The sequence below is a fragment of the Protopterus annectens genome, chromosome 2.part1 (assembly GCF_019279795.1).
Source record: "Protopterus annectens isolate FY-2018-M chromosome 2.part1, PAN1.0, whole genome shotgun sequence".
Lineage (NCBI taxonomy): Eukaryota > Metazoa > Chordata > Ceratodontiformes > Protopteridae > Protopterus > Protopterus annectens.
The window spans coordinates 986,633,707-986,656,390 of record NC_056729.1 but is presented as its reverse complement, the minus strand read 5'-3'; positions in this window follow the sequence as shown (position 1 = coordinate 986,656,390).

Sequence of the window (22,684 nt, the reverse complement as noted above, 5' to 3'; positions counted from 1 at the left end):
CTCCACATTGGGCCCAGTTGTTATACACTCACCCCCACCTCCACACAGGATGCAAGTTACAAACACACACACACACACACACACACACACACACACACACACACACACACACACACACACACACACACACACACACACACACACACACACACACACACACACACACACACCTGTAATGTCTGGGATTAAAACTCCTACCTAACTAGTTTATTACACTATAGCAGTATGCACTTATAGTATGCGGCATGGAGATCCTTGCCCAAAGGTGTATATCACATTGGATGACATCAGCAGGATTGCTAAAGTAGGACATCCAACTTTTAGTGAGTGTGGCTAGGCTAAAATGCATTGTTCCCTACACAGACATTGAAACACACACAAAACATCCACAACCAGCATATGTGGGTATAGAACCCATAACAGAGGTCTATATCACACTACAGCATGAAGCTGTTATAGGATGCACCACATGGATTACTGGAGAGCTCCTTTCCCAAACATGTATTTCACATTGGATGACATCAGCAGGATTGCCAAAGTTGGGCATTCAAATTGTAGTGAGTGTGGCTAGGCTAAAATGCTTTGCTCTCTACACAGACATTGAAACATGCACACAAAACATCCGCAACTGACATGTGTAGGTATAGAACCTCTAACAGAGGTCTATATCACATGACAGCATGGAAGTGTTATAGGATGCACCAATGGGATTATTGGGGAACTCTTTCCCCAAATATGTATTTCACATTGGATGACATCAGCAGGATTGCCAAAGTAGGGCATTCGAATTTTAGTGAGTGTGGCTAGGCTAAAATGCATTGCTCCCTACACAGACATTGAAACACGCACAAAACATCCACAATTGACATGTTTGGGTATAGAACCCCTAACAGAGGTCTATATTCCACTTCAGCATGTAGCTGTTATAGAATGCACCACTGGAATTACTGGAGAACTCCTTCCCCAAAGGTGTATTTTACAGTGAATGACATCAGCAGGATTGCCAAAGTAGGGCATTTGAAATGTACTGTGTGTGACTAGCCTAAAATGCATTGCTCCCTACACAGACATTGAAACACACTCATGGCATCCAGAACTGCCATGGGTAGGAATAGGACCCTACCAGAGTTCTATATCACACTACAGCAGTATGCAGTTATGGCACACGCTATGGTGATTAATGAGCTACATCCTCCCAGAGGTGTATTCCTAGGTGAATGACATTGGCTGTCTTACTAAAGTAGAGCATTTGAATTGTATGTAGTATGATTACCCTAAAAAGAATTGCTCTCTACACAGAATCAGACAGATGCACACGCTTGCCATGTCTGGGATTAGAACTCCTACCTAATTAATTTATCATACTACAGCAGTATACAGTTATAGGACATGCTATGGAGATTACTGAGCTACTAACTTCCCAGAGGTGTATTTCTAGGGGAATGACATCAGCAGCCTTGCCAAAGTAGAGCATTTGAATTGTATGGAGTATGACTACCCTAAAAAGCATTGCTTTCTACACCGACAGACACATACACACACTTGCCAAGTCTGGTATTAGATCTTCTACCTATTTTATCACACTACAGCAGTACTCAGTTATGGCACGTGCTACAGAGATTACTGGGCAACTATTTTCCCAGAGGTGTATTTCTTGGTGGATGACATTAGCAGCCTTGTCAAAGTAGAACATTTGAATTGTATGGAGTGTGACTACCCTAAAAAGCATTGCTGCCTACACAGACAGACACACTTGCCAAGTCTGGGATGAGAACTCCTACCTGACAATTTTATCACACTATAGTAATACACAGTTATGGCAAATGCTATGGAGATTATTGGGCTGCAACCTTCCCAGAGATGTATTTCTAGGTGGTTGACACCAGCAGCCTTACCAAAGTACAGCATTTCAATTGTAGGGAGTGTGACTACCATAAAAAGCATTGCTCTCTACACAGACAGACACACTTGTCATGTCTGGGATTTGAACTCCAACCTAACTAGTTTATCACACTACAGCAGTATGCAGTTATGGGACACACCATGGAGATTACTGGGCTACAACTCTCCCAAAGGTGTATTTCACAGTGGATGACCTCAGCAGGCTTGTCATAGTAGGGCTATGGGGAGAGCAGTGTGTGTGTGCATGGGCTATAATGCATTCATCTACAGGTTAACACGCCACATGCGGGCACACACAAGGTCATATTTCACAAGTACGTGTGTACAGCTGCAAGATGTCTACTTCTTGTACAGTCATGTTGCACAGCTAGCACATGAACCACATAGTCTGTAATGCTGACAGATACCGGTTGCTAGTATCTGCAGTGAGTGAAATCTGACCCTCATGTGGTTGGGGCCCTTTGGCTGTTTGCTGGGTGGGACAGGCCTGGATGGCTCCTTGTCACAGTGACCCTCTTCCACACATCTATGTACGTCTACCTTTGGCTTATTATAGTGTGTTGTCCTTACATATATGTCTGTATTCCTATCCATGGCATGAGTGGTGCATACTGAAGAATGTCTGCACTAACATCTGCGACTGCCAGATATGTCTGGTACACTGGTATTTGCAGACATGGCCTTCATGTGTTTAAGTGTGTGAGCATACCCACTATGACCTTTCAGTAAGTTGTTGATTGACATTGCCTTCATTTCTCTGTGTGTGAGCATGCACAGTATGGCTGTCTGTATTTAATGTTTGGATCGTCTCCAGGTAGTTTGTACTGCAGTGCTGACCTTTGTGTTATACACCTACAGGTAGCATGCTGTTTCTGCAGGGTATATGACGATCATTTGGCATTGGAATACCACGCCAAAAGCACAAGGCGAGATCCATTGAAGGGTAAAGAAAGTAACGCACTTTACAAACACAGTAAAACATGTAAGGAATACAAATATAAATTTTTAATAATTGAACAGGTCAAAAAGGACATTAGGGGTGGTCCATGGGAGGACAGAGTGGAATATAGAGAGCTGTAGTGGCAATTGACACTAAATTCAGATAAATTCCCAGGGTTAAATGATAAAATTTCAATATTGCCACTGCTTAGATTAAGAGCAGCTAAATTATAGGGAAAATCTGCAATAAGGGTATCTCATCACTAGAGGTCACTAAATAAAACAAAACCTTCAATACAAACACAAGTATGTATTTTATATGTTTTTCAAATATATATATATATTTTTTACAAGTAATAATAAGTTTTTCTTTTCATTTTTCATATAATATTTTCTATTTATACATATATTTATTGATGTGAAGACAATACAAACAGTTTTTAATATGATATAAAATACTTAGTCTTTTACAGTTTCTTAACATTTAATTGTGTAACAACTGTTTAGGAAATAAATTCAATTTTTACTAATCTGGAAGAATGTTTAAATAAATATTATAAAATGTTGAAAGTTAACTTCATATTTCATATACACTTGGGAAAACATACAATGTGAACATAATATGTTATTGTTCCAAAACATTTTCTCTTGTCTATTTTAATTTTGTGGAAACTTGGTTTTAAAGGATTGTTTTTTAGGAAAACTCAGCATTTTCAATTGATTCAATTAATTAAAGGAACTAATTGATGTTAATATATATATTTGATTGTTCACAAGTACTGGTCATCTGATGAAGTCAATGAATTTGACGAAAACGCTGCTTGTTATATGGTTTTATTTTAAAAAAGGCGTTAATGGTGGTATCTTTCATCAATAAACTTTTCACCTAGAGGAAGCTGCTGTCTTGGATCTCGCTTTGTGCTTTTGGCGTGGTATTCCAGTGTTTTTTTTGGCGTTGTGCTGATATTTTGATCATTTGGCATTGACTGATAGGCTGGCGAGGGCACGCCTGACTATTTTTACATTTCTACACAGGGATTGGGGGGGGGTCAACCCTGACTGTTACTACATTTCTACGTAGGATGGGGGGGCACACCTGACTATTTCTACATTTATACACAGGACTGGGGGGCACACCTGACTGTTATTACATCACTATGTAGGATAGGGGGCGCACCTGTCTATTTCTACATTTCTACACAGGATTGGGGGGGCACACCTGACTGTTATTACATTACTACGTAGGATGGGGTGCACACCTGACACTTTTACACTTTGCTATGACTGTATTGGTATGTCAGGTATTCCATTTCATTCTGTATTCTTACCTATCATGCTGTCTAGAGACATACCAGTGTACTACAGACCTTAGCTTTGCTTGCCCTACATATTAGTGTCTGACTTCCTACCCTTCAGAACTAACATCCCACTGTCTGACCTGCTGTAGTCTGTCTGTGTAGACCTGGGGGGGGTGGTTACCCATAGCCATCATTCAAAGGACATAGCACATGCTCTGTTTGGGTTTGTCTACACCTGTCCTGCTGTCTGAGACTGTTTTTGGGTATGTTAACTGCCCTGACTGGCATGTATGAGTCATATGGACACACATGTGGCCCAGCACATTTCCTGCAGTGGATTTTGTCACCCTGTGCAGTACTGGCTACTATGGTGTCTCCAGTATGTGTTACAGATGTCATGGTGCCATTATGGGTGTCTACTTTGTGCTGCCATAACATTCAGCCACCCAATTACCTTGCATGCTCACATCCATACCATAGATACAGGTAATGCCACATTCTACTCCATTTGGCAATTGTTTGGTTGATTGACTTACCTTGTGGGTATGCCAGAATTGCGGATGGTGCTGGAGGGCTGCCTATGTCGGATGCACATAGTGCACTCCCTATACATGGTTGAGCACAGTTAGTGTCATGTTTGGCATCCCATTTACTGTATGTGCGAGTCAGAGAGAGGTATCATTCCCTGGGTCCCTACTGTGTCAGTGTATGTGCTAGGCATTGTCTCTTTGCCGTGGCTTCAGCATACTGGGCACAGCTCCATCTGCCTACTGGGGCAGGTTCAGGTTGTTCCTTTTCTGCGTCATGCTGTGCCTGTGCAGGCCTTGGAACTGGTGGGGGGCTGTATGGCCCTGCCTCATGTTGTTCCTGCTGCAGCTGTTTCCACAGGATCATATTGTGTTGCATGGCACATACCATAACAATCTTGGTACATGTAGCTGGTGAGTACTGCAAGGCTCCACCGAATATGTCTAGACACTAAAATCACTATTCCACCATTAAAGTCAATGGCAGGCAGAAGACAACATGGCCAGTGAGTAGTGGTTGTTAAGGGGGGAGGCTCAGTGTGAGACATGTAACTATGCATTAGCAGGCAATCCTATGCAAATGAGGGTAATGATAGTGAATCCCACTTTTCCCCAGCATGCTAGACAGGTCCCAACAGTGCAAGAGCAAGAATAGCTTGTTGCAAGCCTAGGCATTAGCTGACATCATGGGGGTGCATGTCAGGCATACTCTAAGTAGAATGAAGCCTGGTGGCTCAGGTTTGCTCCTAGCTCAGCACAGCCAAGCAAGGGGGTGTGTTTGAGTCTGCTAGCACTCTTTACATTGCCTAAGCAGGTGTGTGCACCACGCACTGGGTTTTAAAGCAAAATAAAAAAAGGCAAACCAGGAAATAGCAGCTCTGAGCACATTTGAGCAATATGTTTGCACAGCACGCCTTTGGGCTTAAACAGGAAAGCAATGGGAAGGGAAAACACTAGTAGGAAGTTAATCAAAGAGAACTAGCATAGCTGGCAGGTGAATTGTATCAGAATCAGACAATTACACAGGCAGCAGACCAGCCCAGCCCAGAACACTACTATAAACTATGCAAACACCTTCCCCTATGGTTTTTCCCATACTCTACACCACCGGTGTATACAAGCGGGGAGCTTTTAACAAACAAAACTAAAAAATGATAGAGGCTACAGCAGACAACATACAACAACATGTTCAAGATGCTGAGGGTGCTGAGGATGTGAATGCTGCTGATCAGCCCACAGTGAGGAGATGGAGAAGAGTGTACAGACCCAGGGTAACCTACCAGGGGCTACATGAGCTGGAGGTAGTGGAGCTCTAAAGGCTGGACATGGACCTCTAACAGCAAATTGTTGAGCTGTGCCAGACACGCCTGACACACCAAACTGACTGAGGGGAACCCATCCCAGTGGATATCAAGGTATGTGTAGGCCTAGGAATACTAGCCACAGGTACCTCCCAAAGCTCAACTGGGGATATCATGGGGATCTCACAGGCATCAGCATCCAGAGTATTCCACCAGTTCCAGGATGCCATGTAAGCACATGCCAGTGAGCATGTATATTTCCTCAACACCTGTGATGTGTTGGCCAGCAATGTGCATCTCTTCCACCAAATAGCAGAATATCCTGAGGTAGTGGGTACTATAGACTGCACACACATATGCATCAAAGTACCACCCGGTGATCAGAGTAGGGCCTACATCAACAGCAAGGGCCTCCCCTCCATCAACTTCCAGGTCGTGTGCAATGCCTAGGGCATTATAATGAATGTGTGTGCTCGCTGCCCTGGAAGCTATCATGATTCCCACATCTGGCATCTGTGCAACTGTACCAGAGATTTGCCAATGGAACATCCCCTACAGTCACCTAGTGGGCGATGCTGTTTACACACTGGGGCTGTGGCTGATGACACCCATCAGAAATGCACACACACCTGAACAAGAACGCCATAATGAGGCACACGCACAGACCAGACTTATAACAGACATGTGTTTGGGATGCTCAAGTCATGGTTCCGGTGTCTGGACACATCTGGAGGAGCCTTGCAGTACTCATCAGCTACATGTACTCAAATTGTTATGGTATGTGCCATGCTGCACAATATGATCCTGCGAAACAGCTGCAGCAGGAACAGCACAGGGCAGGGCCACACAGCCCCCCACCAATGCCAAGGCCTGCACAGGCACAGGGTGACTCAGAGGATGAACAACCTGAGCCTGCCCCAGTAGGCAGATGGAGGCGTGCCCAGTATGCCCGGGCCTTGGCAAAGAGGTAATGCATAGCACATACACTGACACAGTAGGGACCCAGGGAATGATACCTCTCTCTGACTCATGCATACAGTAAAAGGGATGCCGGACATGACACTACCTGTGCTCAACCATGTATAGGGAGTGTACTATGTGCATCCAACATAGGCAGCCCTCCAGCACCACCCTCAATCCTGGCACAAGGTAAGGCAATCAACCTACCAATTGCCAAATGGAGTAGAATGTGTTGTTACCTGTATCTATAGTATGGATGTGAGCATGCAAGGGAATTGGGTGGCTGAATGTTATGGCAGCAGATAGTAGACACCCACAGTGGCACCATGACATCTGTAACACATACTGGAGTCACCATAGTAGCCAATACTACTCAGGGAGACAAAACTCACTGTAGGAAATGTGCTGGTTGAAATGTGTGTCCATATGACACACACATGCCAGTCAGGGAGGTTCATATTCCCAACAACAATCTCAGCCAGCAGGACAGGTGTAGACAAACCCAAACCAAGTCTGTGCTATGGCCTCTGAATGATGCCTATGGGTAACCTTCCCCCATGCCTACACAGACTACAGCAGGTCAGACAGTGGGATGTTAGTTCTCAAGGGTAGGAAGTCAGACACTAATATGTAGGGCAACCAAATCTAAGACCTGTAGTACACTGATATGCCTCTAGTCAGTATTACAGGTTAGAATACAGAATTTAATGGAGTATGTGACATATCAATACAGTCATAGCAAATGTGCACAAGTGCCAGGTGTGCCCCCCCATCCTATGTAGACATGTAGACATGTAGAAATGGTAAGGTGTGCCCACAATCATGTGTAGAAATGTTGAAACAGTCAGGTGTGTCCCCCCACAATCCTATGTAGAAATGTAGTAACAGTCAGGTTTGCCCCATCACGCCTATGTAGACATATGGAAACAGACAGGTCTGCCCCTCCCCCCAATCCAGTGTAGAAATGTAATGACACTCAGGTGTGCCCCCCCAATCCTGTGTAGAAATGTAGTAACATGTAAGAGTAGGTACAATACAAGTGGAGCACAAATGCTCAGAAGTGGCCAAGGTAGCAGGATAGGTTGTAGCATTTGCACAATATGCAGGTCTGTGTGTGTTAGGATGGTGCGTGTTTCATAATGTGTGAGAGTGGTCAGTATGTATGCATGTTGAGATAAGACCTGTTGGCCATTGGCCACTACTGCTGGTGACAGGGACAAGCCCTCATGACTGCAGTGCCAAAGACAATCCCCACCAGTATAACACATGCTAGCAGTAAGCCATTGTAAATGTATGGTGGTAATAAGTGCCACCATCTGAAAGACTGACATGGCATGGCTGTTGGGCTAGATATACAAGCAGTACACAGGGGAAAGTACCCCAGACATACAGTATATATTGTGTCACTGTGAAATGGAGACACCCTTGGATTTGTGCATATAGGTATGCATCACAGTAACTGGACCTGTAGTAGGGGATACCTGTGATGTCTGCCTGAACACCTGCAGATCACAAAGGTGGTAGGACTGATATATTGGGATTCAGTTGATGTACCTGCATATGCTAATCACCCTAGACATCCACATCCCACCACCACCCCCATTAGGGAAACCACCATAAAAAATTTCTCCAAAGCCAACTTCACGCTTTTTAAGACAGAAGTGGCAAACTTCACGACACCCATGTTGTAGGACAATAGAGGTATGACTGCCAAATCCTTTACAAATGCACTTTATAAGCACTTACATGAGTGCATGGATCATGCAATCCCTAAAAGAACCAAGATGCTATCCTCCAAAAAAAGGAAGTCAATATGGTAGTCTCCTGCCATAGACAATCTCTACAACATAAGAAAGAATCTGTTGCAAAAAAGAGTAAAATCCCATGATTGGAGGAACTCCATGCATAGCCTCAGTAAGAAGCTGAGATCTCTCATAAAATCCTCCAAAGCTAGTTACAAAAACAAAAGCACCACTGATTCTAAAGACAACCACAAAGCATTCTATAGCTATGTCAAGAATCTCAATGGCAACACTCAGATTTGCTCTGAGTTACAGCACAATGGCACTAAATATACAGAACCAGCTGATATTGCCAACATCCTGGCAGATAGGTTCAGTGCTAACTTTACCCCTCTCTCACCCCCTAAAGGGCCCATCTCTTTACCCGAAGAATGCAAAGTTCCTGTAATCATGGCTGCACAGGTAAAAGACACACTCTCCAAAGCCAAGAACGCAGCATCCATGGGACCTGACAACATCCCAGGCTGTGTTCTATACGAACTACAGAACAAACTGGCACCCCACCTAAGTACCATGTTCAACTATAGCCTCACCTCAGGCATTGTGCCCATTGAATGACACACAGCAACAGTTATCACACTCCACAAAGGGAGAGCTACCATGGACCCCGGGAACTACTGCCCTATTACCCTGACAAACCTGGTCTGCAAGGCTATGGAATGTATCATCATGGAACTTATAAATAATGACATTGGTAAGCTCCAAACACTGGACCACGCCCAGTTTGGGTTTGTAAAAGGCAGATCATGTCTCGTAAACCTGACAGACTTCTTTGAAGCAGTTACCAATGCTGTAGATGAGGGTAAGTTGGTTCACACAGCCTATCTAGATATCACCAAGGCTTTCAACACCATAAGCACTCTGGAATTATAGATAAACTCACTAAACTAGGTATAAATCCCTATGTCACAAGATGGGTTGCCAGCTGGCTCACTGACAGAATCCACACTGTGAAAGTAGCAGACTCTAAATCCAACTTCAGACCAGTGGCAAGTGGAGTACCACATGGTTCAGTCCTGGGTCTTCTCCTGTTTGGTATCTACTTCTCTGAAGTACAGGCTAACAGAGAAGGTCTTTGGCTAACAAAGTTTACAGATGACTGCAAACTAGGAGCCATAATCAAAACTCCTAACAATGTGGACATCCTACAAAAAGGCCTCACTGAGACAGATGGCTGGTGTCAAAGCCATGGCCTCAAGCTCAATGCCAAAAAGTGCATGTCATCCCTTTTGGTAAAAACTCTGTACCCATGAACTACCACATAGGTGGTAGTCTACTTAACACTGAAAGTGTGATAAGAGACCTTGGGACACAGGTGAACAGTAGTCTCTCCTTTGATAATCACATCACCACAGTAGTCAGGAAATCCTTGTACATAGCACACCTCATCGCAAAAGGTTTCTCATCCAGGAAAAATAGAGGCCATTGTTCCCCTCCTCACATCACTCATTAGACCCATTATAGAGTACAACACCCTTTTGGCATGTACCTCACAAGACATCTACAACAATTGGAAAGGTTGCAGAAATACCTCACAAAGAGGATTACCAGCCTCAAACAGATGCCCTACGCAGACCATCTCAAAAAACTCCAACTTTACTCTGTCACATATCGCCTACTCAGAGGCAATCTCTGCCTAACTTACATAGCAATGTCAAACCCAGAGCTGTTGGACATGCTCCACTTAAAGAAATCCCAATCCCTCCGAGCTACATGATCTAGGGACCTAAACATTGTCAACACAATAAACAGAACATGCTAGAGGGATAGATTCCTGTCCCAGAGACTTCCCATACTCTGGAACAAGCAACCTATCTATATTAAACAAAGTTCCTCATTAGCACTCTTCAAGAAAAATCTTGATGATTGGATGGAAGATAGGAAATTCTCCCCAGGATCACTTCTATCACTTGACAGAGGCACAGGAAAATAATTTTCTTGGGTGGCAAAAGCCAGGGTACCATTTGGCTAGGCTTATGTAGGCCCTAGGGCCAATAGCCTAGTACCTATCTATGAACCTATGAACCTATGCCAGCATACCTGGAATGCCCCAAGCAATATCTGTGTGTCAGATGCAAGTAGTGCCCATAGTACACATGCACCCAGGCATGCAAATACCACCCACATGCACCTCTCTGGTAATATCCCTGCTATGTGGAATGGTACAGTAAGACCCCCACCTGTATATCACAATAGCGGAAGACTACAGCCTGCAGTGCAGGTGTCCCATACAGGTGTATCCCTAGCTGTAGGTAGCACCCTGCCAGCATCCACATCACCTGATCAAGACTGATAGAAGTTATTGGCATGAACACCTAGCACACCTACCCTGTCACCCCAGGGGAATATACTGTATGGTGGTCTGGGACTGTAGGACTGACAGAATGCAATGGCCTGTCACATCTGGCCTGCAGCAACACCTAATGCCCCACAGGCATCTGCCAAAGGCCTGTGTCTCACATGTATTGCCAATGTATGTTATGTCATGGACACCCAAATAACATAACACACTCCACATAAGCAATATGCAAGGCTATGTGGACAAACCACAGTAACATGTCCACCATGCCCCACTGCATGAACTGTGGACCAACACTAACACACACCTGTGATGGGGTGATACCCTTATGGAAAGTATCACAGAATGTATGCATAATGTATGGAAGAGGTTAGAATAACAGAGAGGGGTGTGAGAGCATGGACAGCATGCAATTTGCAGAGTCTAACACCAAGCTGTGTGCACCCACTATCTCTGACTGCAAACACATAAATGGGTGGCTACCCACCTGCCCGTACATCACAATAGGTTAAATGTCCTGACCCATGGCCCCTGTCTCTGGCTAACCTGTGAAAATCTGTACAACTGTGAGGCATTGCCACAGCAAGATAAGACCATACTGCCATGTTGATGGGCAGACAAGTATGGGATCCTCTGCTAGCACTGTACCAAGGTGTCGAACTGCATACGCAAACCCAGCACCAAGTGTCTGAAGCTCCCCCTCCAGAATGGTATAACTTACCATTAATACAAAGGTGTCTGCCCACAATACTGGACACAGCTGCAGTCACCCTTATCCCCCAAATGATCACTGTGAGCAAGAATGTCCACTTGACAGTACATGAGGACAGAAAACATCACTGTGTATAACAGTACACATGTCTGAATATCTCTGCTAACAGCAGTACCACGCAGCTGAAGCAGCACAGACACAATCACCTACAGTACACACTATCCCCTGCACAGTTTGTCCACATATTGCCAAATGATTGACGGATACCCTGCAGAAACAGTATGCTACCTGTAGGTGTACAACACAAAGGTCTGCACTGCAGTACAAATTACCTGGAATCGATCCACACATGCAAAACAGAAGTGCATACTGGGCATGCTCACACACTTAGAGAAATGAAGGCAATGTCAGTCAACAACATACTGAAAGGTCATACTGGGCATGCTCGCACCCTTAAACAAATGAAGGCCATGTCTTCAAACAACAGTGGACCACACATATCAGGCAGTTGCAGATGTTAGTGCAGACACTCCTCAGTATGCACCACTCATGCTTTGCACACACACACACACACTGTATAGGAATACAGGCATATATCCAAGGATAACACACTAGATTAAGCCAAAAGTAGACATACAGAGATGTGTGGAAGAGAGTGACTGTCACAAGGGGCCATCCATTATGAGGCCTGTCCCACCCAGCACCCAGCCAAATTGGTACAACCACATGAGGTTCAGATGTCACTCACTGTAGAACTTAGCCACTGGTATCTGTCAGCATTACGAACTATGTGGTGCAAGTAATAGCTGTGCAACATGACTGTACAAAGAAGTAGTCATCTAGCAGCTGTATACAAGTACCTGTGGAATATAACCCTGCATGTGGTGTGTCAACCTCTAGATGAATGGGTTATAGCCCATGCACACACACTGCCCTCCCCATAGCCCTACTATGACAAGCCTGTTGAGGTCATCCCCTTTGAAATACACCCTTGTGAAAGGTGTAGGGCAGGAATCTCTGTGGTGCTTCCTGTAACTGCGTACTGCTGTAGTGTGGTAAAATAGTTAGGAGTTCTAATCCCAGACATGGAAACTGTGTGTGTGTGTGTGTGTGTGTGTGTGTGTGTGTGTGTGTGTGTGTGTTTCTGTCTGTGTAGACAGCAATGCCTTTTTAGGCTAGTCACACTCACTACAATTCAAATGCCCTACTTTGGCAAGGCGGCTGATATACACTGTGAAATACACCTTTTGGAAAACTGTAGCCCAGTAATCTCCATGGTGCATCCTACAACTGCGTACTGCTGAAGTGTGCTAAACTAGTTAGGTAGAAGTTCTAATACCAGACATGACAACTGTGTGTGTCTCTGTCTGTGTAGTGAGGAATGCTTTTTAGCCTAGTCACACTCACTACAATTCAAATGCCCTACTTTGGCAAGGCTGCTGATGTCATACACTGTGAAATACACCATTCGGAAAGTTGTAGCCCACTAATCTCCATGGCACGTCCTATAACTGCGCACTGCTATAGTCTGATAAACTAGCTAGGTAGGAGTTCTAATCCCAGACATGGCAACTGTGTGTGTGTGTGTGTGTGTGTGTGTGTGTGTGTGTGTGTGTGTGTGTGTGTGTGTGTGTGTGTGTGTGTGTCTGTATAGAGAGCAATGTTTTTTAGGCTAGTCACACTCACTACAATTCAAATGCTTTACTTTGGCAAGGCTGCTGATGTCATGCACTGTGAAATATACCTTTTGGAAAGTTGTTGCCCCATAATCTCCGTGGCACATCCTATAAATGCATACTGCTGTAGGGTGATAAACTAGTTAGGCGGGAGTTCTAATCCCATACATGGCAATTGTGTGTGTGTCTCTGTGTAGAGAGCAATGCTTTTTAGGTAAGTCAAACTCACTGCAGTTCAAATACCCTACTTTGGCAAGGTTGCTGATGTCATACACTGTGAAATACAACTTTTGGAAAGTTGTAGCCCAGTAATCTCCGTGGTATGTCCTATGAATTCGTATTGCTGTGGTGTGATAAACTAGGTAGGTGTTCTAATCCTAGACATGGCAACTGTGTGTGTGTGTGTGTGTGTGTGTGTGTGTGTGTGTGTGTGTGTGTGTGTGTGTGTGTGTGTGGGTCACTGTCTGTGTAGGGAGCAATGCATTTTATGCTAGTTACACTCACTACAATTTAAATTCCCAACATTGGCAATCCTAATGATGTCATTCACTGTGAAATACACCTTTGGTGGAGTTCTCTGGTAATCCCCATAGTGCGTCCTATAACAGCTTCATGATGTAGTGTGATATAGAACTCTGGTAGGGGTTATATTCCCACACATGGCAGTTGTGGATATTTTGTGTGTGTTTCTATGTCCGTGTAGGGAGAAATGCATTTTAGGCTAGCCACACCCACTACAATTCAAATGCCCTACTTTGGCAATCCTGCTGGTGTCATGCATTGTGAAATACACTTTTGGTGAAGGAGTACTCCAGTAATTCTTGTGATGCATCCTCTAACAGCTTCATGCTGTAGTGTGATATCAAACTCTGGTAGGGGTTCTATTCCCACACATGACAGTTGTCAATGTTTTGTGTGTTTTTCTATGTCTGTGTAGGGAGCAATGCATTTTAAGCTAGCCACACTCAATACAATTCAAATGCACTACATTGTCATTCCTGCTGATGTCATTCATTGTGAAATACTCCTTTGGTGAAAGAGTACTCCAATAATCTCTGTGGTGCTTCCTATATCAGCTTCATGCTTTTGTGTGATATAGAACTATGGTAGGGGTTATAGTCCCACACATGGCAGTTGTGGATGTTTTGTGTTGGTTCTATGTCTGTGTAGGGAGCAATGCATTTTAGGCTAGCCACACTCACCACAATTCAGATGTCCTACTTTGGCAATCCTGCTGATGTCATTCATTGTGAAATACACCTTTGGGGAAGGAGTACTCGAGTAATCTCTGTGATGTGTCCAATAACTGTGTAGTGCTGCAGTGTAATAAACTTGTTAGATAGGTGTTCTAATCCAAAACATGACAGGTGCATGTGTAGGTGTGTGTGTAGGTGGTTTTGAGTATGTAACAACTGGACTCAATGTGGAGCAGGTGAGTGTAGGTGGGTGTGAGTATGTAAAACTAGACTCAATGTGGAGTGGGTTTTGCAAATTTCTTACATGGTCAACCTAGTATATATCACAATGTTCCCTGTAGAGGGATAACAGATGTGAAATAGCCAAGAGGCTGGGGTAAAAATCCATACCCCTACATGTGACATCAAAGCCAGGCAAACAAAGTTAGCAACCCTAGTATTACCCAAAGAACACTCTCAACCCATCTCTCATACACACACTTGCCTAGGCAACAGTCGCTATGTTGGTAGTACCCAGCATATTGCCCACTGATAGTATCCATGGTATGATTGCAGTGGGCTACAGAGGGCATGGCACCCTCTTCATCTGTCCAATAGGCACGTACATGCCGACAGTGCACCTTCCCCATATTCCCCACTGGGCACTTGCAACACCTGTGGTACCATCAGATGTGACCCACAAAGACATACAATGCCTGAAAAACATGCCCTATGTGGACAGATGCCACAAACACCAGGGATATTCGGTATCATGCTATCAATGTAGATGCAGGGTAAACCTGCTGTCTATTAGCAGTTCCCACCACATGATGCCATGACTGGCACATCTGATGATACTCTGTGTACACAACATGGTCCAGACATCCCGGTACAGTTCCATGTGTCACTGTGCATGCATGTGGGAGGTGTGCACATCCTAGACACTGTCCATGTCATGCACTAAGGAACACATACATGGCAAGCAATGCACAGCATTGGAAACATGCAATAGTCACCCAGGTGACTGGATGGTGAATAGAATACCCACCTGTGTGAGCAAATCCAGAAACTACACCTCTGAGCCACAATGCAGACCATTTTCATGTGGCCTGCTGCCAAGGTATACCCATCACCTAGCCTTGTATAGCTGTTTCGCAGAGTCGACCACTACACAACCATGAAGCAATCCACCCATGCTTGTCATTACTGACACTGTGTTTGTGTGTGTGTGTGTGTGTGTGTGTGTGTGTGTGTGTGTGTGTGTGTGTGTGTGTGTGTGTGTGTGTGTGTGTGTGTGTGTGTGTGTGTGTGTGTGTGTGTGTGTGTGTGTGTGTGTGCATGTTTCTGCTTGTGTAGAGAGCAATGCCTTTTTAGGCTAGTCACACTCACTACAATTCAAATGCCCTACTTTGGCAAGGCGGCTGATATCATACACTGTGAAATACACCTTTTGGAAAACTGTAGCCCAGTAATCTCCATGGTGCATCCTACAACTGCATACTACTGTAGTGTGATAAACTAGTTAGGTAGGAGTTCTAATACCAGACATGACAACTGTGTGTGTCTCTGTCTGTGTAGTGAGGAATGCTTTTTAGGCTAGTCACACTCACTACAATTCAAATGCCCTACTTTGGCAAGGCTGCTGATGTCATACACTGTGAAATACACCATTCAGAAAGTTGTAGCCCACTAATCTCCATGGCACGTCCTATAACTGCGCACTGCTATAGTCTGATAAACTAGCTAGGTAGGAGTTCTAATCCCAGACATGGCAACTGTGTGTGTGTCTCTGTCTGTATAGAGAGCAATGATTTTTAGGCTAGTCACACTCACTACAATTCAAATGCTTTACTTTGGCAAGGCTGCTGATGTCATGCACTGTGAAATACACCTTTTGGAAAGTTGTTGCCCCATAATCTCCATGGCACATCCTATAAATGCATACTGCTGTAGGGTGATAAATTAGTTAGGCAGGAGTTCTAATCCCATACATGGCAAGTGTGTGTGTGTCTCTGTGTAGAGAGCAATGCTTTTTTTAGGCTAGTCAAACTCACTACAGTTCAAATGCCCTACTTTGGCAAGGTTGCTGATGTCATACACTGTGAAATACAACTTTTGGATGGTTGTAGCCCAGTAATCTCCATGGTATGTCTTATGAATGCGTATTGCTGTGGTGTGATAAACTAGTTAGGTAGGTGTTCTAATCCCAGACATGGCAACTTTGTGTGTGTGTGTGTGTGTGTGTGTGTGTGTGTGTGTGTGTGTGTGTGTGTGTGTGTGTGTGTGTGTGTGTGTGTGTCACTGTCTGTGTAGGGAGCAATGCATTTTATGCTAGTTACACTCACTACAATTTACATTCCCAACATTGGCAATCCTGACAATGTCATTCACTGTGAAATACACCTTTGGTGGAGTTCTCCGGTAATCCCCATAGTGTGTCCTATAACAGCTTCATGCTGTAGTGTGATATAGAACTCTGGTAGGGGTTCTATTCCCACACATGGCAGTTGTGGATGTTTTGTGTGTGTTTCTATGTCCATGTAGGGAGAAATGCATTTTAGGCTAGCCACACCCACTACAATTCAAATGCCCTACTTTGACAATCCTGCTGATGTCATGCATTGTGAAATACACCTTTGGTGAAGGAGTACTCCAGTAATTCTTGTGATGCATCCTCTAACAGCTTCATGCTGTAGTATGATATCAAACTCTGGTAGGGGTTCTATTCCCACACATGACAGTTGTCAATGTTTTGTGTGTTTGTCTATGTCTGTGTAGGGAGCAATGCATTTTAAGCTAGCCACACTCATTACAATTCAAATGCACTACATTGTCAATCCTGCTGATGTCATTCATTGTGAAATACTCCTTTGGTGAAAGAGTACTCCAATAATCTCTGTGGTGCGTCCTATATCAGCTTCATGCTGTTGTGTGATATAAAACTATGGTAGGGGTTCTATTCCCACACATGGCAGTTGTGGATGTTTTGTGTTGGTTCTATGTCTGTGTAGGGAGCAATGCATTTTAGGCTAACCACACTCACCACAATTCAGATGTCCTACTTTGGCAATCCTGCTGATGTCATTCATTGGGAAATACACCTTTGGGGAAGGAGTACTCGAGTAATCTCTGTGGTGTGTCCTATAACTGTGTAGTGCTGCAGTGTAATAAACTTGTTAGATAGGAGTTCTAATCCAAGACATGACAGGTGTGTGCGTTTGTAGGTGGTTTTGAGTATGTAACAACTGGACTCAATGTGGAGTGGGTGAGTGTAGGTGGGTGTATGTAAAACTAGACTCAATGTGGAGTGGGTTTTGCAAATTTCTTACATGGTCGACCTAGTATATATCACAATGTTCACTGTAGAGGGATAACAGATGTGAAATAGCCAAGAGGCTGGGGTAAAAATCCATACCCCTACATATGACATAAAAGCCTGGCAAACAAAGTTAGCAACCCTAGTATTACCCAAAGAACACTCTCAACCCATCTCTCATACACACACACACACACACACACACACACACACACACACACACACACACACACACACACACACACTTGCCTAGGCAACAGTCGCTATGTTGGTAGTACCCAGCATATTGCCCACTGATAGTATTCATGGTATGATTGCAGTGGGCTACAGAGGGCATGGCACCCTCTCCATCTGTCCAATAGGCATGTACATGCCAACAGTGCACCTTCCCCATATTCCCCACTGGCCACCTGCAACGCCTGTGGCACCATCAGATGTGACCCACAAAGACATACAATGCCTGAAAAACATACCCTATGTGGACAGATGCCACGGACACTAGGGATATCCGGTATCATGCTATCAATGTAGATGCAGGGTAAACCTGCTGTCCATTAACAGTTCCCACCACATGATGCCAGGACTGGCACATCTGATGATAATCTGTGTACACAACATGGGCCAGACACCCCAGTACAGTTCCATATGTCACTGTGCATGCATGTGGGAGGTGTGCACATCCCAGACACCGTCCATGTCATGGACTAAGGAACACATACATGGCAAGCAATGCACAGCATTGGCAACATGCAATAGTCACCCAGGTGACTGGATGGTGAATAGAATACCCACCTGTGTGGGCAAATCCAGAAACTACACCCCTGATCCACAATGCAGACCATTTTCATGTGGCCTGTTGCCAAGGTATACCCATCACCTAGCCTTGTATAGCTGTCTTGCACAGTCGACCACTACACAACCCTGAAGCAATGCACCCATGCTTGTTATTACTGACACTGTGTGTGTGTGTGTGTGTGTGTGTGTGTGTGTGTGTGTGTGTGTGTGTGTGTGTGTGTGTGTGTGTGTGTGTGTGTGTGTGTTGTATGATGCATATGATCACATTCACACTCACTACAACCTCCATTGCTGTACTGAAGTATGCTGTCTGATGTCAGACACCTCCACATACCCTTTGCCCATATAACCTCTGTGTAACCGCAGTGGTGCATGTGATACCTGCACAGTAATGTGTTGTGGCAATCTCACTAGTGATGAGTTGTATTACTGGCCCTGCCAAGTATGTCAATGTATGTGCATCCCTGTGACAGTGTGGCTGTGTTGATAATGGCACTTGTTCATGCGGAGAGGCATGTGTACGACACCTATCGTATAGCTACCATATCCCTGTTGCAGATGTCACTCATCGTCACATATATGTTTTGAGGACTCCTCAACATATAACCAATGTGGTGCATCCAATAACTGCATAGAAATGTGATAGCACTACATAGTCATCAGGGGTTTGATACCCTGTGCTGGTAATTGTGTGACACAAACATGCTTAAGTTTTACTCTCCCACCCCTTCCTGATGTTTCTTTGCCACTGTCTGCCTCTCACACCCCCTCTCTGTTGGATGGGGAGACCTACACCTGCTTTGCTTAGGCACCAGCAAGTGTATTATAAGTGATGCTCATGATCAGCTGATGGCCTCTGCATGAATTGCAGCCCTCCTCTAGCTGATTGCATGTGGAACAGCTGTGGTAACATTTCCATTATCAATTGCATGGAAACACACTCCAATATCTAGGAACATCATGTTGGTGTTGGGCCTTTTCATTCACTGCGAGCAGGAACTCATTCTGTTGTTTGGCAAACAACATCTCAGATGGATTGGGGATTTACTTCTAACACCATACACTGAGAAAACAGGGTAACACACAGGAGGCGGATGTGCCTGATCTGACTACAGACTGTAAGTGATGCTGTACTGCATTTGAAGTAATGTTGGTTTAACAGGGTTTGTGTGGATATGGCTGTCCTACATGTTTTAATACCTGCCATGTCAGTGCTATGTTTATGAGGAAACCCCATCTGTAGGGTCATCTGCAGACTGGGCAGTGTGTGGTGCCTTTTGTTTCATGTGTTACCCACAGAGCACCTATCTGTGAACTGCAGAAGGTAGTTTGAGGATTGCATTCTGTAGATGGTGACAGCCATGAGAGTTACTGACTTCATATCCCTCATAGGACATATGTTGCAACAAACCCTGTTGCAACAGTAAATGTATGAGCTTATCCCAGCAACATGTCAATATTGGCCCTGTGTATGTGCCTCCAGCCAAAACTCTGTCAACCTTTGTACATATGTCATGAATATGTGCAGTACACCATAATTAGTGACATCATATCTAATAAGAGTCCAGTGATATAGCAAACTGCTACACATGTTATGTATAGTAGGGGTTATATTTGAGGACATAACCTGGACATTCTATGGCTGAGTGTACAGTACTGAGGTCTGTGTACTTAAGGTGAATGTCGACAGTGTGTGTATTGTTAATATGTACTTTAGCCTATGTACAGACTGTTGTAGATGTCATTGTTCTTGGTCCAGTTCTATCTGATGTCACATGCTGCTCCACTGTATGTTACCCTATCGGCTTACATGTTTGTACGGCCACACACACACTTGTCCCATACCACAGACAGGCATCGGAGGACACTGTTTAGTGGCCCAGTATATGTAGGATTAGTGTATGAGTGGCACATATGAGGATGGTGTTGAACAGATAGTTCATATACTGTAATATTATGCTAACTTACCATACGTGGCTGTGGCTGTGTTCACATTCATTGTGGTTATGCACTTTCACACTGATATATCTTACTCTGTGCTGTGACATGCCTGTAGAGCCTGCTATATTCAGGTACATTTGCATTCCCCCTAAGGAAATGTAGGCCATTGTTGAGCCAGTCTGCCTGTTGACTGCACAGTGCTTTGTTACATGCCTAGCAGCTTAGTGTACTTACCCAGTGAGATGTCATGTCCAGATACTTGCCAGATATACTGCTGCTGGGCCTCCCTTAACATTCATGTATGTCATACAGAGCAGTGGGATGCTGTACTGATGTATGTCAATATCTAGTGGGTACTATGTGGCCATGGCATCTCTGTACCAGTGGTTATTATGTGTCAGGACAGACAAGGGTGTGTGAATGCATAACCTATGGGGGCAAAATTATACAAGTCATTATGTGTTATACCCATCTACATGGCTATTAACATCCACATTGTCAAGCTTGGTTCACATGTCTTGCACTAAGGGGTTCTGTGTATACCTCTGGACTGGTCAGAGTGTGTCAGGATGTCCACATATATTGGCAAATATCTCTGTTGTAGTACACAGGAGCATTAAGTGCTAGCAGCAGTACTGTACTATGATGGCCTTAGGATGTCTGTCAGTAGCCAATGGCGCACATGTTAAAAACATACGTGACCTCCCACACACACCATGTCTGTGAAGACAATCCCTATTACTGTACCAATAGTCTACAAATATACCTGCTATACACACCTGACATCCCCTTGCAATACGAAGTTGGGACTATAGGGGCTGACGGAGGGCTACACTCCATGTTCAGGACATATGGTGAAAATATATGAATATATAATTATCCAGATATCTATATAGATATATACACATACACATAGTGACATATATAGATGGATATGTATATGTATATGTACACATATATATATATATATATATATATATATATATATATATATATATATATATATATATATATATATATACATCCAGATATATACATATACAGAGCAGTATATGTCTACACATATACAGATAGAGATGCATATGCATATATACATATGGATATCTACATATATATTGACAGTAGTAGGTATATCAGAATAGATATGTATGCATATATATTTATAGATATCTACATATATACCAACATAACTAGGCATATCTGTACACATAGGATGCGCATGCATATATGGCTATATAAACATATATCTATATATACATACATATATATATATATATATATATATATATATATATGTGTGTGCATATGAAGAGATGGACACATGGCTATATATATGTATATATACAGGCATATGTATGAGTATACATGTGTATGTACATGTAGACATATATAGACCTATTATATGTATACAACCATATTCCTGTCATGAGTAAACCTCACGGTTGTGTATATCCTCCCAGATGTATCTCACTGTATGTATCTGCTATGTGCACATTATGATAAAACAACATATGTGATGCAACAGTCCTATTAATAACAAGGACTACACAGTTTAGGAACTAAATGCAATTGTTCAATACTACTCAGTATGTGTAATGACAGCTATATTGGTAAAACAACAGCTGTCTTCACAGTGGTCTTGGCATAGTGGTTAAATGCTGTGACTTCAGTGTACAGGGTCCTGGGTTCAAGCCTGCATGGGCTGTTTATTTTGTTGCCGGGCAGAACAAGGGCTGTCGGAGACAGAGTGATTAAGGCAGTTTTGAGCTGCTTTAAGTGGTTTTGCATGGTTTTGTGAGAAGATAAGCATTGCTGAGCTATGGGTAAACGTACGGGTGCTTACATATTGTAGGCATCGCTTACCAGTGCGTAAATCAGATTAGCTGTTATATTGCAGCAATGTTGATACTTGCTAAGAATGGCTTAGCCCTGGTAACCAGGACACACCACCAGTCTGATAATCTGTAATAAGTGTATGTAATGCCATATACAATACATGCACCTATGTGCTGTCATTACAGTAGCAAGGGGTGTGAGTGTC